General features: G+C 45.0%; 1 long non-coding RNA gene across 1 annotated transcript; it reads right to left on the bottom strand.

The window, feature by feature from the left end:
* Positions 1 to 1,289: 1,289 nt before the first annotated feature.
* On the bottom strand, positions 1,290 to 7,792 carry LOC121501762. Its single transcript, XR_005990679.1, has 4 exons — positions 7,650 to 7,792; positions 7,376 to 7,517; positions 3,563 to 3,663; positions 1,290 to 1,400 (listed from the first exon to the last, which is right to left on the bottom strand). It is a non-coding gene; the product is annotated as an uncharacterized LOC121501762 (long non-coding RNA).
* Between the last annotated feature and the right edge of the window lie 8,798 nt (positions 7,793 to 16,590).

Below are 16,590 nucleotides of genomic sequence, written 5' to 3'. Positions count from 1 at the left end.
AAAAAAAAAGACAGGAAAAGATTCCAAAATCAAGCATATTTAGCAAGCACCCCATACACGAAACTCATCAAAGGCAGTTTTGTGTGCTAGAAAAAGAGCTCTCCTTGACAGAAGACCTGGGTCTAGTTGTACCTGTGCCACTAACATGTGTGTTCCCTTGAGCAAGATATGAAACTTCTCTGGGCCTTAATTCTTCAAGTACAAAAAGAAGGTGATGAAATGAAGATCTTTAAGTCCCCTTTGGTGCTAAGTTTTGGTTTTATTAATTATCTTGCCTGTTGGTCTCTAAGGTTTAATACTCCTTGCCCTGTGGGCCGCCTGTTTGCATGATCACTGGCTGGCAGAGCTCCCTCGTGTTACTGAACTTCTGTGAGTACGAATTTCCTCATCTGTTATTGGTTCCACCTTGGAAGGGGTGTGAGGATTAGAATTATGTATGTCACATGCTTAGAGAAGTAGTGTGTGTGTCCTGGTTCAGAGCAGGGGCTTTGGAGTTAGATTAGCAGGACTCAATCCTCGCTTAGCCTTTTTCTTGCTAAAACATTGAGCAGATTATTATATTTTTTTATAAAAATTTATTTATTTATTCATGAGATACACCAAGGGGGGGGGGGAGGCAGAGACACAGGCAGAAGGAGAAGCAGGCTCCATGCAGGGAGCCTGATGTGGGACTCGATCCCAGGACCCTGGGGTCACGCCCTGGGTGGAAGGCAGGCGCTAAACCACTGAGCCACCCAGGGATACCCCCCTTTTTAAAAAAGATTTTATTTATTTATTCATGAGAGACAGAGTGAGAGAGAGCATTGAGCAGATTATTGAAACCTTTGGAGGCTTTGTTTTGTCATCTGTAAAATGGGGATACTTACAGGACCCTCCTCGTTGGATTGTTGTATAGATTAAGCAGGATACTGCACACGGTGTGCTTAGCATACAGTAGATAACATGGAAAGAGTAATTATTTATTATAGTTGCTTGTAACAATTTTATTTGGTTTTTAGAAATAGGTTCCTGCTAACAAGCTCCTTCTGGTTTGTTTACTGTTCTTATTATGCAATTTTTCAGAAGTAATGGAGTTTCAGTGCTGTTGATTGCTTTTTTTTTTCTTTAAAATTGTAAAGGTAAAACATGCCTACTTTAAAGAAACATATTTGATTTTCTAACCTTTGGGGTAGGATGCTTTCACTTAAAGTAACAAATTTATATAAGAGAGGGCATTTATTGTCCCGTGTCATCATCTATGGCTTAACACAGGACTCAAAAATGTCCTCAAAGATTATCTTCTTCTTCCTGTCTCTACACTCTGCCTTCTTTGGGGATCATGAAATGGTAAAACAATCTCAATTCATGACCATAGATGGGTACCAATAGGTCCAGGGGCTCCTTGCTTCCTCTTCCACATCCTAGAGAAAGAGAAAAGGTCTTTCCAAGTGGCTCTCAGAAGGGCAAGAAAGTTTCTTTCCCATAAGTCTCTAACCAAAGTCCTTTCAAGCCTCATTTTCCCAGAGGAGGTCATGAACTCATTCTGGAAAGAAATTGTGCCCATTGAGGTTGGGCATCACTAATGTGCTTAACCTAGTCCAGACGCACCTGTGGAGCTGCCTGACTGCCCACATGTCACCCCCGGGGACGCAGGAGGGGCATGCAGGGAGGACCTCCACCATGACCGTGACCGAGTGCTAAGAAGAGCGGATCATCCACTGGGTCCACCACCTGTTTTAATCCTCTGTGTGGTTTGTAAGTCCCCGTATTAGTCTGCTAGGGCTGTCATAACAAAATGCCACAGACTGGGTGTGGCTTAAACAATAGGAATGGATTTCTTAGCAGTTCTGGAAGCTAAAAATCTGAGAGCAAGGTGTTGGCAGGGTTGGTTTCTTCTGAGGCCTCCCTCTTTGGCTTGCAGAAGCCTGCCTACTTGCTTTGTCTTCACCTGCTCTTCCCTCTGGGTGTGTTTGGTCCTAATCTCCTCTTCCTATAAGGACACCATTCATACTGGATTGGGGCCCATCCTAAAAACCTCATTTACTTTAATAACCTTTTGAAGGCTCTATCTCCCAATTTAGTCACATGCTGAGGCGATAGGGGTTAGGACCTCAGCACATGAGTGTTGGGGGACACAGTTCAGCCCATAGCAGTTCACAACCTCCTAGACTATTCCTCAGAATAAATTTCTTAATGGTTTGGAACATATCTGCACTTTATAATTGTTCCAAAAACGTTCTTTGCAATGACCTACTACACTGACATTGCCTCTGAAAGTAAGGCAACCATTTTACCCAAGAGATTCTCTCAGCAGTCAGGAAATCTTTGACTTGCCTAAGAGTTTCACCTTAGAAAAGTTTTAAGGCAGGTGTTACCAGTAATTCAAGTACCCATTTTTAAAAAGTATCTCAGTAAAATGCCCACACCAATATACTCGGCATAAATGCTTGGTGAACCTCTCAAAATGAATTGGTAATACATATAACCCTAGGAAATGGAATGATTTGACCTAACGGCTTAGAGTGAACTGTGGTGGCTATTTGTTTCATCTGCCTGGCACACTTTGGGTCATACCCTTTCTTCTGGGTTCTTTGGGGGGAATTCCTTCTCTACTCCAAGTGACCTTTGGGTATTAAGCTGTCAAATCATTGCCACTACCACTACTACTCTGGCCTCATCACAGGCGTAACCACGTGGTTGTATCCTTGGGACATGGTGATGAGTCGAAGGACTGAAAACATGGCCTGGGTCGGGATTTACCTGAATGTTAAGAATTGGAGAGGGAGAACAGCTTTCCTGCTGTGGGTTGAATTGTATGCCCCTCAAAAGGTATGTTGAGGTTGGTCTGGAGATGGAGCCCCACATCGGGTACCATGGTCAGCATGGAGTCTGCTTGTCCCTCTCCCTCTGCTCCTTCTCCCGCTGTCTCTCAAGTAAGTAGACAAAAATCTTTTTTAAAAAAGATATGTTGAAGTCTTAATCCCAGCTACTTGTGAATGAGACTCTATTTGGAAATAGGGGCTTGGCAGATAAAATCAAATTAATATGAAATCCTACTTGGCAAGGGTGGGCCCTAATCCAATGTGACTGGGGTCCTCAAGAAGAGCAGAAATGGCACATGAGGAGAACACCAGGTGAGGATGGGAGCAAAGGCTGGAGAGCTATTGTAGCCAAGTGGCGTCTACAAGCCGAGAAACAGCAAGGATTGCTGGTAGTACCAGAACCTAAGAGAAAGACATGGGACAGATTCTCCTCTGAGCTTTCAGAGAGAGCATGTCCTTGTGGCACCTTGGTTTTAGTCTTCTAACCTCCAGAACTGTGAAAAATGAAACTTCTGTCCTTTGAAGTGATCTAGTTTGCAGCACTTTGTCACAGTGGCCCTAGGAAACCAATGCACCTCTCATTCTCTTGAATAGCAAGCCGAAGCTGAAGAATCTGGGTGGCCACTATCCCCAGCCTCTGGAGAACGAGTTAGACCAAAATAAAGAGATAAACAGAGATGACAGATGGCCCTGGAGGGAGTGAATTTAATCTCTTGGCCTTGTTCCCACAGCCATTCTTTATTGAGCTACATGCGACCTACCTCAGAGCTTCTCAACCAGGGCACCAAGGGCAGCAGGGTTCTAGGTGTCCTGAGAAGCTGGTCTCTTCAGCTTCTTGGGTGGCCAGCTTGGATGAGGTGAGCTGCGACCAGAGTCAATTCAAATTATTTTTACCCCTAGGTGTTCTACACGTATTGTCATTGTCTAGCTATACCTTGGCATGAAAACATTAGGAAGCAATAACCTACTCCTTAGCCTTCCCAGGGACACGAACCAGTAGGTTTTTGCTGACCCAGTTTGCCCTGGATTTCTATCACGGGCACTTAAAACAGTCCCAGGTAGTCCAGCATCATCAGCTATAAATCTGCTTTGCACTTGGAGAATGTCTACCAAAAAATATTTGGGTTAAAATTTAATAAGCTGATAATACCACAGCGTGGCAAAGATACGGAGCACCTGAAGGTCCTTGTACCGTTGCTGGTGGGATGTTAAATGGTACAATGGTAAATGGGAAACTGCTTGGCAGTTATTTCACTGGTTAGCCACTTAAATAACTTAAAAGTTACAAAAAGTTAGCCAGTTATTTCACTCCTAGGTATATACCCAAGAGAAATGACTATATATGCCTAGAAAAAGACTCCAACAACAAAGTCCATAAAAGAATTATTCCTTGGTGGTCAATAACAGCCCCAATGCCCCAGAAACAAGATGATAAATACATAAATTATGGCATATTTATATAATGGAATTTTGTCACGTTAGTAGGAAAGACTGGACCCCTGGAGCACCTAAGAATGTAGATGAGTCACAAAAATTGTGTTGCGTTACAGAAGCCAGACACAAAAGACTACCTACTGCATAATTTCATTTACATGATGTTAAATATGAGCATACTAGCTGGGTGATGGGCATTAAGGAGGCACGTGATGTGGTGAGCACTGGGTGTTTATGCAACAGATGAATCACTGAACTCTACCTCGGAGGGTAATGATAACTAATCGAATTTAAATAAAATAAGTAAAAAAAAAAGAACAGTACAAACTTGTCAATGTTTATAAAAGTTAAAACAATGGTTACTTCGAAGGGAGGGTTAGCGACAGACTAGAAGGGTGCATGAGGGAACCTCATGGGGTGCCAGAAATGTTCTCTATCCTGATCTGGATAATGGTTATATGGGTGTGTACATTTGTGTAAAAAAAAGAAAATCATCAAGTTGAGCACTTGAAATTAGTGTGCTCTACTTCAGCTATGTTATAATTTCAAAACTTCTAAGAAAAATACACTGATTTATGAATCTATAAAACATGGTTATTTAACATTAGAAGTCTCTTTAACATATTCTTTTCTTGATTTACCTGAAAACAAATACATATTTCTTGTTAGAATTTTAGAAAATACAGAGAAGCAGAAAATAAGTCATTCGCATTCCCACTACTTATAAAATATCATTGTTGACTTTTGAGATATATCTTTTCTTTCTAAGTCAAGGAAAAATCTGATTATAGGGGACCATTTGTTTCATTACTTTTTTTTTTTAATCTGTTGTGAACATTTTTTATGTCGGTAAGTATTCTCCAGCAGCACCATTTTTCAAGAAGGCATAATACACCAACACATACCTTTGCCATGAGTTCTTTGGCTCATTTTTAATTTATTATTTTTACTTTTTTAACTTGTTTTTTTTTTTAACTTGTTTTTTTTACTGATGGTCATTATGACTGTTTTCCTTGTTCTGACACTATAACCCCTGCAGGAACAAACATCCTCTTTGTGATCTTTACACATATCTGAGATTATTTCCTTAGGATGCATGCCCATGAGTCCATTGTTGAAGTTTGCAAAAATACTGAGGCTCTAAGAGGTAAACATCTTTAGTACTTTTGATGTGAATTCCAAATTGCTTTCCAAAACATTTGTATTAATTTACACTATCAGCAATGATGTGTGCTGTCTTATTTTACTTTTACTTATTTGAAATCACAAAGATGAAAAATTAGGAGAGTCCTGTAAACCCCCAGCCCCTTTGCCCCATTTCACTAATCATCATTTGGCTATTCTTATTTAATCGCTTATGCTCTTCTCCACCCATCTTAATCCCAACAGACCCTTCTTTATAATCCTTCTGCTTTGGAAGTGACGGTTCCAAAACACAGGAAGCATCACTTCTTACAAGCTGTGTGACCCTGGGCAAGTTACTTAATCTCTCTGAGTCTTAGTTTCCCTTATCTGTAAAGTACAGAAAAACACAGGATTATTATAAGAATGAAATAAAAATGATCCACCCAAAGCTCTTAGTTTAGTTTCTGGCCTCAAACTAAACTAAGGGATTATACTTATTTAAGTTCTTTGATTTCTTGCCACCGTGGAATTGGACTTAAAAGAGGAAATACACGCAGGAATCAATATTAATAATAATAGTTTTATAAGTATTAACAAAAGCAGTAATGATATTACTGACGATCTTCATGAATGCCAACATCAGCATTTTTATACCCTCCTCCCTCCTGTCCAAAACATTCTCCTCTGCACCAAAACAAAGACACAAACGACTCAACCAGCCAAAACCAGAGATTGGCCAGAGTGGAAGCTGGAGCAGTTGCTGGTTCTCCTCCATATGACTTTGACATCTAGAGGACAAAGAGAGAGGTGGGTGGGAATATCCTCTGGCATTAAACGAACCTGGATCTGAGACCCAAGTGATTTTCTTAACCCTCTGCATCTAATCCATACCTAATTTTCCAATCCTAAACCCACTTTCTCCTAATTACCTTGTCAATCATACATTTCTCTTCACCCCCACTCCCTTCCCCTACTTGGATCCACCATTCCCGTTTTATCTAAACCACAGGAGTCTCCTAACTGGTCTTGCCCCTTCCATTCTTGCTTTCTGCATTCCATAGCTGTAGCTTTGGCTGGGAGTAACAGAAAATCCAAAATAACATGGCTTAAACACAACTAAGATGGTAATTTTCGTTCTCATATAAAAATCTAGGTAGCCTACTGCACACCCATTAGAATAACTAAAATTTCAGAGCCTGGCAATATCAAGTAGTGGCAAGGATGTAGAGCAACCAGCCTCCCCATTCACTGCTAATAAGAACGTAAAATGCTATACCCACTTTGAAAAACGGGCTGTTTCTCATATTGTTAAACCGACCTCTACCATAGGATGCAGCCATTCCACTCCTAGGTATTTACCCAGAGAAACGAATCATATGTCTACACAAAGATTTTATATGTAGCTGTTCATAGCAGCTCTGTTTGCAATAGCCCCAAACAGTAAACAACCCAAATGTCTATCAGGTGGTGAATTGATTAAACAACCTATTACATTCATTCGCTAGAATATGACTCAGCAGTAAAGAGGAAGGGATTATTGATACAACACGGATAAATCTCAAAATAATCATGCTGATTATTATGATTCCACTACATATGGTAGTGGATTCCACTACATATGGAATGGTATGATTCCACTACATAAAGTTCTAGAAGATGAAAACTAGTCTATAGTGGCAGAAGGCAGATCAGTGGTTGTCTCCAGCTGGGAGTAGAGGGAGGGGTGAATTACAAAGGGGCATTAAAAAAAATTTTTTTTCCGGCGGGGTGCGGGGGCTGTGCCTGGCTGGCTCGGTAGAGCAGGAGATTCTTGACCTAGGGGTTGTAGGTTCGAGCCCCGTGTTGGGTGTAGAGATTACTTAAAAATATAAAAAAATATATATTTTAGGGATGATAGAAATGCTTTCTATCTTGGTCATTACATGGATGTACACAACTGTCAGAAATACCAAATTATATGCTTCAAATGGATTCAGGGGTAGGAGGGTTGTATAAAAACTGTATATGAGTTCTACCTCAATAAGTTAAAAAGCTGAAGGAGCAGCCTGGGGCTGGTAAGCTCTCCACAATGTCAGGATCCCCGCATCTTTTATCTCGTTTCTCTTCCCTGTGTGGCTTCTTCCTCATAGTCCAGGATGGCAGCATCTGGTCTCCAAGCTGCAGGAGGGAGGAAGGGAAGAGGAGGCCAAAGAGCACATGCATTCGCCTCCTAAAAGGGTCTTAGAAGCCCCTCCCACCTGACGATTCTGCTTACATGCCATTGGCCATAATGCAGTCACATGCACATACCCAGTTGCATTTCCCAGGAGCCCGGAGATGTAGTCTTTCTCTCAAATGGTCACACGGAGGAAGGGGCGACTAGAACTGGAGGGGCCGTTAGCTGACTTAGTTTTTTACACGGTTATTTGTATCTTGTCTTCAAAATGTGCGTGTGATCATAGTATCCTCTCTGCTTAACGCTCTTTCGGTGCCTTTCCCCTGATCTCAGAACAAAGGCCAACCTCCTTGCCCAGCTTCCCCAAACCTGCCACATCCGGTCCCTGACTCCACCTGTACCTTACTCTCTTCAGGGTGAGGAGCTGCAGCCAGTATTTACTGCCTTTAGCCGCTCTCGCACATCAGCAGGGCTTCCCTCCTGTGTCCCTCTGCTCGGAGCACCTGCCCCTCTGCCTTGATAACCAGCCAGTCCTTCAGCTCTGGGTTCATCCCCACTCCTCCGCTTAGGGCAAATTCCTGGTTTGTCTTACACTTACCCTTCCTATATGGTGCTTCTCACGGCTTGTAATTTTATATTTGTGTGACAGTAGGATCACTGTCTTTCTCACACACTAGGCTGTAAGCTCCTTTCTTTCTTTCTTTCTTTCTTTCTTTCTTTCTTTCTTTCTTTCTTCTTTCTTTCTTTCTTTTTTTTTTTGTAAATTTTTCATTGGTGTTCAATTTGCCAACATATAGAATAACACCCAGTGCTCATCCCATCAAGTGCCCCCCTCAGTGCCCGTCACCCAGTCACCCCCAAACCCCGCCCACCTCCCTTTCCACCACCCCTAGTTCGTTTCCCAGAGTTAGGAGTCTCTCATGTTCTGTCTCCCTTTCTGATATTTCGCACTCATTTTTTCTCCTTTCCCCTTTATTCCCTTTCACTATTTTTTATATTTCCCAAATGAATGAGACCATATAATGTTTGTCCTCCGATTGACTTATTTCACTCAGCATAATACCCTCCAGTTCCATCCACGTCGAAGCTCCTTTCTGCTGGCCTCTGTATGCCAGTGTTAAGCCAGTACCTACTGAGGCAGAGGAGCTAAGTACACTTGTACTGAGTGAGCATGTGAATGAATGAATGAAAAATGAATGCACTTTATCCAGGACTGTCGATGGAAGTGAGGTGACTAAGGAGAAGTTTTGTAGTTCCCCTGAGCTCTGCTTATTATTATTATTTTAGGTGTCAGTTTTGAAAGGCTTAATAGTATTTTCTTTGGTCACTTGCTCTGTACCTCCACCCCATTTGGTCATTGTAGGTACCATCTAGGTTTTGAGGTTTTGGGGTGATCTTCCCATAAATATATTTATCCTCTGCTTGGGTGGCAGGGTGTATGTGTATGTTGGGGGAGGGAGGTGATGTGAGATGAATAAAGTTTTTGGAAATAAAAATTACTGAACAGTTCATTACCTGCCATCTCCCTGAGGGTAATTGGAATTATTGAGTGTGGGAACGGGACTGGTGTGCAGAAGGCTTGGGGGAGGGCAGCAACATGCTGTCACATATTTATGTTGTTCACTTAATGGGGGAAGTGAGGCTCTGTTCACCTACTTGAGGGACAAATTATTCTCAAGTACATGGTATTTATTTAGAATGTGGATACGGTATGGTCTGCTTAAGTGGGAGCTTTGACGGGATAATTATAGGATATTAATAGATTCAGAAAAACAGGTTCTTTGTGGTACAACTCATAGTTAGCCAAACTATATAATAAGCAAAGATGAAAATCACTTTTCTTAATAAATATTTTCTTAGTCGACATTTCCTTGCTTTACAAAGTTTTGCCACGGTTAATCCAATTATTGGGTTTTCTTATGATTTAGAAGTGGAAATACTCTGATTTACTCTTGCATACACACCCCAAAACATAGTCAAAGAAATAAAGAGAAGACTTGAGATATAGACAGAGGATGAGGAGGAAGCTGGGGTTTGGGGATGTGGCCATGCGCTTCTCGGTGTGAGCACCGGTCTGGAAACTCCTTCCAATAGGTGCTAACTGACCTATGTTGGGCCCAGCGCATCCCAGGCCTGGCTCATCATGTACCACTGTCACCATTTTTTGCTGTATCTGTGTACCAACAAGGCATTGTTTACTTAATAAGATAGATCCTATTTTCCAAACTTAAATTTACTTAGAAAGGACAACTAAATTCATTGTAAACAAAATGAATAACGTCAGCTTGGGCAGGTCAGGGATTCTTCTGTTTTGCTCTTCACTGTATCCCCTCATTGGCAACCATGGTGCCTGGTAGGTTTTCAAAGAGTGTTTGTTGAATGAAGACATACCATCATCCATAAAACAAACAAGCAAACAAAAACAAGTATTTCTCTAAGATATGTTACCAGTATTTGGCTATTACAAATATTGGCTTCCCGTGTAAAACCCTCATGCATGTTGCTAGTAGTGTACACTATGCCCCACAAAGTGATCTCATTTCATCATTTGCTTACAATCTTACTCACTAGCTTCTTCTCAATGGTCTTGTCCCTCTCTGTATGCCCAGCGCCGTGTGAGGCACGTACCAGGTATAATTAAACACACAGCTGTGAATGAACAAGTGACTTACCTGACTGAATTCTTAGAGCCACCCTAGCACATAAGCTGTTATCCCTACTGTGTTACAGAAGAAGAAAGCGAGGCACAGAGGTGTTCAGGGACTTGCCTGGGGGTACAGAGCTGGTAATTGATGGAGCGAGGGTTTGATGTCAGGTGGTTAAATCAGGAGCCCTTCTTTTTAAATAGAACACTAGATTATTTGATTTTCTCTGGTCCAGCCTGAGCCACCAAGCCTGTTGATTTTAGTTAGGCCAATGAAGAAGGACGTGTACTTCTTATTTTTTTTTAATCCCAGTTCTTAGGATGACTTTCCCTCTAGTTTTTAGCACATATTCATTTGTGATGGTTAATGTTACGCATCAGCTTGACTGGGCCACTGAGGTCCCAGACATTTGGTCAAACACTGTGTGTTTGTGTGTGTCTGTGTGGGTGTTTTTCGGATGAGATTAACATTTGAATTGGTAGACTGAGTAAAGCAGATTGCTCTTCCAAATGTGGGCGGGCCTCGTCCTATTAGTCAAAGGCCTGCATATCCAAAAAGAGCCGAATAAGAGAGAATTCACTGTCTCTACCTGACTGTCATCAAGCTAGGACATTGGTCTCCTCTTTTTTTCTTTTGAAAGAGAGAGAGAGCTCTCATGCATGAGAACACGTGGTGGGGGAGAAGCATAGGGAGAGGGAGAGAGAGAATCTTAAGCAGGCTCCCCACCCAGTGGCAGAGCCTGACCCGGGGCTGGGTCTCACAACCCTGAGGTCATGACATGTGCCGAAATCAAGAGTCGTACATTTAACCGATTGAGCCACGCAGGCTCCCAGTCTTTTTTTATTCTGGACCCACACTGTAACTGTACCATAGGCTCTCCTGGGTCTCTAGCTTGTAGATTATAGATACTGAGATTTCTCAACCTCCATAAGTGCATGAGACAATTCCTATATATACATATGTGTGTGTATGTATGTATATGAATATATAAATATGAATAAATATATGGACAATATAATATATATGTACACATTCATCTTGTTATTTGCCAGTTCATAAACTTTCAATGTTTGCCTTCTATCCCAGGATAAAGTGTGAAGTCTTTAGCTTGTGGGTCAGTTAGAATTAGGTTTGCCTACATGTTAGAATAGACACCAAAAAACAGTGGTTCAGACAGTACAGTTTATTCCTCTCTTCTGTGACCATTATGTCTGAAACTGCTAGAGTCATCAGGGACCTTGGCTCCTTTCTTCCTCTTCCATCCACCTTAGCAATCTGCCTCATGATCTAAGATGACTGCTAAAGCTCCAGCCATTGTGTCCACCTTCCAGAATTTGCGTGTAGGACTTTCCCTTAGGTTTGAACTAAAGCAGAACTTAGTCGCGCGGTTGCATCCAGCTACCAGTGAGGCTACGGAGTAGAGTGCGTTCTGGGCCAATAAATGTAAATGTTCTATTAAAAAAGGAAGGAGGGGAAGATATTCCGTAATCTCTACCTCGGTTTAGCATTGAAAGCCTTTTCAACTCAGTTTTCCAGATTTCCTCCACCTCCCAGCTCTTCTGAACATTCTGTCCCCATCAAATTCCTTTGCTCACAGTGAAACACACCTAGTACTTTGTCACCCTGTCTCTGTTTACTCAGCCCTCTTGGAATGCTTTTTGTTTCAAATCCAAGCCACACCTTTGTCACTGTGAGGCTTGCCCCTTCCTGCTTGAATCTGAGATGATTTCTTTTGAAGCTGAGCTCTTCCAGCAATGAGTATGTATTTAAATTGTTCAAATGCCCACACTCTTCTACTCCAGACTGCTCTTCTTTTGATGACTTGAACAGTGTAAATTTTTCATTGTTAATTTTTTACATGTTTAGGTCTCGTCTGCTGCCCCCATCCCTCATTCTAGATTCCTTGAGAATGGGAGCCCGTTACTCAATGAACTCTCATTGGCCTCCTACCTCACATTCAGTGTTGTGCTCAGCATTGGGGATTTAGGAAAGAATAAAGCATGGGGCCCGTCTTCCAAGTCCTAATATCGCTCATGGAGTCTTATTAAAAACTTAACAAATGTAGGGGCGCCTGGGTGGCTCAGTTGGTTGGGCATCCGACTCTTGATTTCAACTCAGGTCTTGATCTCAGGGTGTTGAGTTCAAGCCCTGTGTTGGGCATGGAGCCTACGTATAAAAACCAAACCAAAACCAAACAAAACTTGCAAATATTGGGGTGCCTGGCCGGCTCAATGAGAAGAGCATGCGTCTCTTAATCTCCAGGTCATGAGTTCAAGCCCCACATTGGTGTGGAGATTACTAAAAAATATATTAAAACATAAACTTTAAAAAATAAAAGCTTGCACGCGTTAAGTACTTCACAAGTTTCCTTTGCGTTGTTGAGCAGTAAGGGCTGACATGTGTTTAAATGAGTATTACTTATGCTCAAAGTAATATTTATTGATTAATTACTACAAGCTAGGCCTTTCACATTCACTTCATTTCTTAATTACAACAGCTATGAGATAGACACTACTCCCCTTCGGAGTCTCAGCTGCCCGCCCGTCCCCCCTCTTCCCTTTCGATGATCAAATCCTACTTTGCACACAATAAAAACATCCCCTTTGTATTTCGGGGTCCCTCTCATAGCTTTGCTCTCACCTATCCTGCCTCGACGGGATGTGGGTGACAGGGGCTGTGGTCTGGAAGCCTCTAGCTGGGTCGGGCCCCCGATTCCCTTCGTTTCATGCAGCCTAGTGGCTAATAATGCTTTCTAAACCTGTTGTCAATATTTATGAATTAGAGGATGTCATGCAAAACTCTGGATTTTTGCCTTCTTTTGAATAACTGGGAGCTTTCTGCAACCGTGGGTCCGTATGCCCACGGGCCCGGGTCGCCAGGTTTGTGGAGCCCGTTCCTTCTAAACGGCCACAGCGTCCTCGTCCCCGTCATCCGGACACCTGCGGCCGCACTCACGTGTCTCAGCAGTCCGCGGCGGATACCGCTGAGCATACAAAGTGTGTGTGTCTACACGGCCCGCGGCGGGTCTGTGCCTCAGTCACCTTGGGAAGAGGAACTGCCCCCACTTTGTAGATGAGGAGGTGAAGGGCCCAGGCTGGGTCTTCAGCCCTCCATGGCTACCGCTCCCTGGAGCACTGGCATTTGTCACCCTGTGCTGAAGGGAGAGGAAGGGAAGAGGAGACCTGTTCCTGTCCTTCGTGCTGCCCAAGGCAGACGCAGCAGAAACCCACACCCAAACCCACAGCTGTACTGTAGGAATAGCGGCCCGTGCCAGAGGCAGCAGGGCCCTGAAGGAGGCCGGGTGAGCACCGAGGGTCCTTGGGGCCGTCTCGGAGCCAGCTGTCCTGGGGGGCTTTCCTTTATCTCCGTTTCTGTCCCTCTTAGAAAAGAGAATTAATTGATTCTATTAAGTCTCCATCCAACTGTCACTTGAAATGTTAGCCTGTAAACCAGAGTAATCCATCTCAGTCCCGTTAGGTCCCCTCGGCAGGTACCTTGGCCCTCCCGCTAGTGTCCCCCCATGGCCCCTGGCCTGCCCGAGCCCCCCTGGGTCTAAGCAGGTGCCTTGGCCCTCCCACCAGTGTCCCCCGTGGCCCCCGGCCTGCCCAAGCCTCCCTGGGCTGGGGAGCAGGTCTGAGCAGGTGCTTGGGCCCTCCTGCTACTGTCCCACATGGCCCCCGGTCTGCCCGAGCCCCCCTGGGCTGGGGAGTGGGTCTGAGCAGGTGCCTAGGCCCTCCTGCTAGTGTCCCCCTGTGGCTCCCGGCCTGCCCGAGGCCCCCTGGGCTGGGGAGGGATTACCTGGGTTAGGTTACCTGCCTGTCAGCCTCTGAAAACGCAGCCCTCTTCGAGTGCTCTAAGGCGGGGGGTTTGGGGGGGGGATGTACGGCCAGTCAGGTGACGGCTGTCCCGAGACCCACCAGGGACGAGCACCTCTGAAGCTGTTCTGCGTGTGGGTGCTGCGGATGCAGAGACAGGTGAGCCCTGTGGCACAGTCAGGGTGCTCATGAGACTCTAGAGCAGGGCCCCTGGAGGGAGAAGAGCGCGGGTTTACCGTGGGCGTGTCGGGGCCACCTGGGCAGGGGGTCACGGGAACAGGGAGCCTTCAGACGGCTCGCGGCTCTGGACAACTGATACGGGCAAGCCCACCTGGAGCCTGTTACTGGCTGTGTCAATGGGGTCATAACAGTCCGGACTTCCTACTTTTCTAGAACGTGGCGAGGATTATATCACCTCCCGAGGTTGGGATGAGCCGAGAGAACCCCTCCCCACGAGGAAAAGCTTGAGGCCGAGTCATTGGGCCTGGGGACTGGGTGGCTTTGCAGCTGAGATGCCAGGGGGCTTTGCAAGGTGAGCCCCGTGCTTAGTGGTTCTGGAGAATCAAGGGCCTCGTAGAGGCTGAGGGTGGGGGAGAGAAAGAGGAGAAAGAAAGAGACGGCTGGAAGAGGAAAGAAATTTGGGTGCAGGGGCGGGAGGAGGCGGCGAGTGGAAGATTGTCTAAGTCCCACCGTGCAACGTGCCCTGTGAGGCGAGCCCGCGTGCCCGTCTCTGGTGGGGAGCCCTGGGGAGGCAAGCTGGGTGGGTGGTGAGGTCTGAGACCCCCTCGTGTGAGGCCGACCACCCCGGAGGTGCCATAAATGTTAGCTCCCGCTCCTATTACTGGGGTTGTTCCTGTGTGGGCCGGGCTCAGCCTATGGACACCAGCCCGGAAATATAACGCTGGAGACCGGGGAGGCGGGTGGACAGGAGGACAAAACTGGCCCACGAGGACGAAGGCCCACACCACTCCTAGAAAAGCCTAGTGTGCGGCAGAGCCAACCCCCCCCCGCCGCCCGCCAGCCTTGGGTGGCTCCAAGACGGCCCCAGTCCTCTACCTCAGTAAGACCTGAGTGCGCTCTGCCCAGATGAGTGGTTTGCAGAATGAGAAGAATGTTCATTAATCCTGTTATCTGAGCTGAGAGCTTTCTGGTTTAATTTCTCTGATAAAACCACCCTGAATGGGGAGCTCTCAGAATGCCAAAGGAGGCCTCTTTATGGGATTCCTGAGGTGCAGTGAGACCTGGAAGGGGTGAGCGTGGGGGTGGGGGACTCACCTCTCTGCCCTGGGAACCTTGGGTTCGGCACTGACTCGTTCAGTCTTCTGACCGGAGACCCTCACTGTACCTCCCCATCAAACACGGCCGCACTTTAGAAAGGAATGTGGAAAAAAAATAATTCATTGGAAGAAAAGAGAAATAAAGAGAGAAAGAGAGAGAGAGGGAGGGAGGGAGGGAGGAAAGAATCCGTAGTTGGGAATCTGTAAGGGAATAGCAGGTATGAAATGCAAAATTCAGAATATAGAGTTACCTTGAATTTTTGCACCGGGCTTGATAATCACTGAAGCTGACGCACGTCAGGGACCGGGAATGTCGCAGGTGCTGTGTCTGTCATTCATCTGCATCGTGTCGGCACGGGCAGCGTGATACTTATGTCTATTATCTAAAGTGACACTTGGGGCAGCTACCGCGCCGATCAGGTGTCCATGCTCCCCACCGTCGGCTAGCATTATGTCGGAAAACTCTAATTCCAGAAGGGGCCTGCTTTAAGTGCTTCAGCTCTCTTTACGTCTGAGATTGGCCCAATTTACGTCGTAAATTGGCCCAAATGGTTGGCCAATTCACTGGCTAAGTGTCAGAAATGGGTTTTCACTGGTGAAATCAGCCACATGTTGATGGGTGTAATGGGGGGTAAGAAGGGGCTCTCGGTGGTCACCAGGGAGTGTTTGTTGCTCAAGCTCTGAGACTGGCTAAAATATTATATTGCTGATACCCCCACCTTCGTGTGAAAAGTATGTAGGAACTCAAGTCTTGACCCCCAAATAGCCCTCCAGCTGAGTATTTTGAGAATTTCTTGGTCCCCAGAGGTTGACTATAAAAGTTCCATGATCCACCTCTGCAATACTGAAGCCACTTTCCCAAATTGGAGTTCCTCATGCCACCTCCTTCCCCCCTTCACCAAACCGATACTTGGCTCCATTACAGTTTCAGATTTCCCAGAAATGAGATCCTGAACGGGTCAGTCAGGAATCTCCTGGTCCACACCAAGGCTCTTCCCCGGAGGCCCCTGCCACCCCAGAAGGAAAGCAACCTCGCAGGAGCCCAGCCACTTCTTTCCCCCTACTGTAATTTCCTTCTTCCCACTTCCCTCTGATAGAGCATTTCATACCTGCTATTCCCTTACAGATTCCCAACTATGGGTTCTTTCCTCCCTCCTCCCTCTCTCTCTTTCTCTCTTTATTTCTCTTTTCTTCTGATGAATTTTTTTTCCACATTCCTTTATACAAGTTTTCATTTCATAGAGCTCCATGGAACCCTTATCTTCCTCCTGGATTAGATGCTGCTTGGTTTGAGGTTTGAGTTGATTTTGCTCAAAATAAATTTAATGTTTTTAGTAT

Source organism: Vulpes lagopus, chromosome 11, assembly GCF_018345385.1.
Source record: "Vulpes lagopus strain Blue_001 chromosome 11, ASM1834538v1, whole genome shotgun sequence".
Classification (NCBI taxonomy): Eukaryota; Metazoa; Chordata; class Mammalia; order Carnivora; family Canidae; genus Vulpes; species Vulpes lagopus.
Note: the sequence above shows the minus strand (reverse complement) of the source record. Positions and strands in the feature narration are given on the sequence as shown.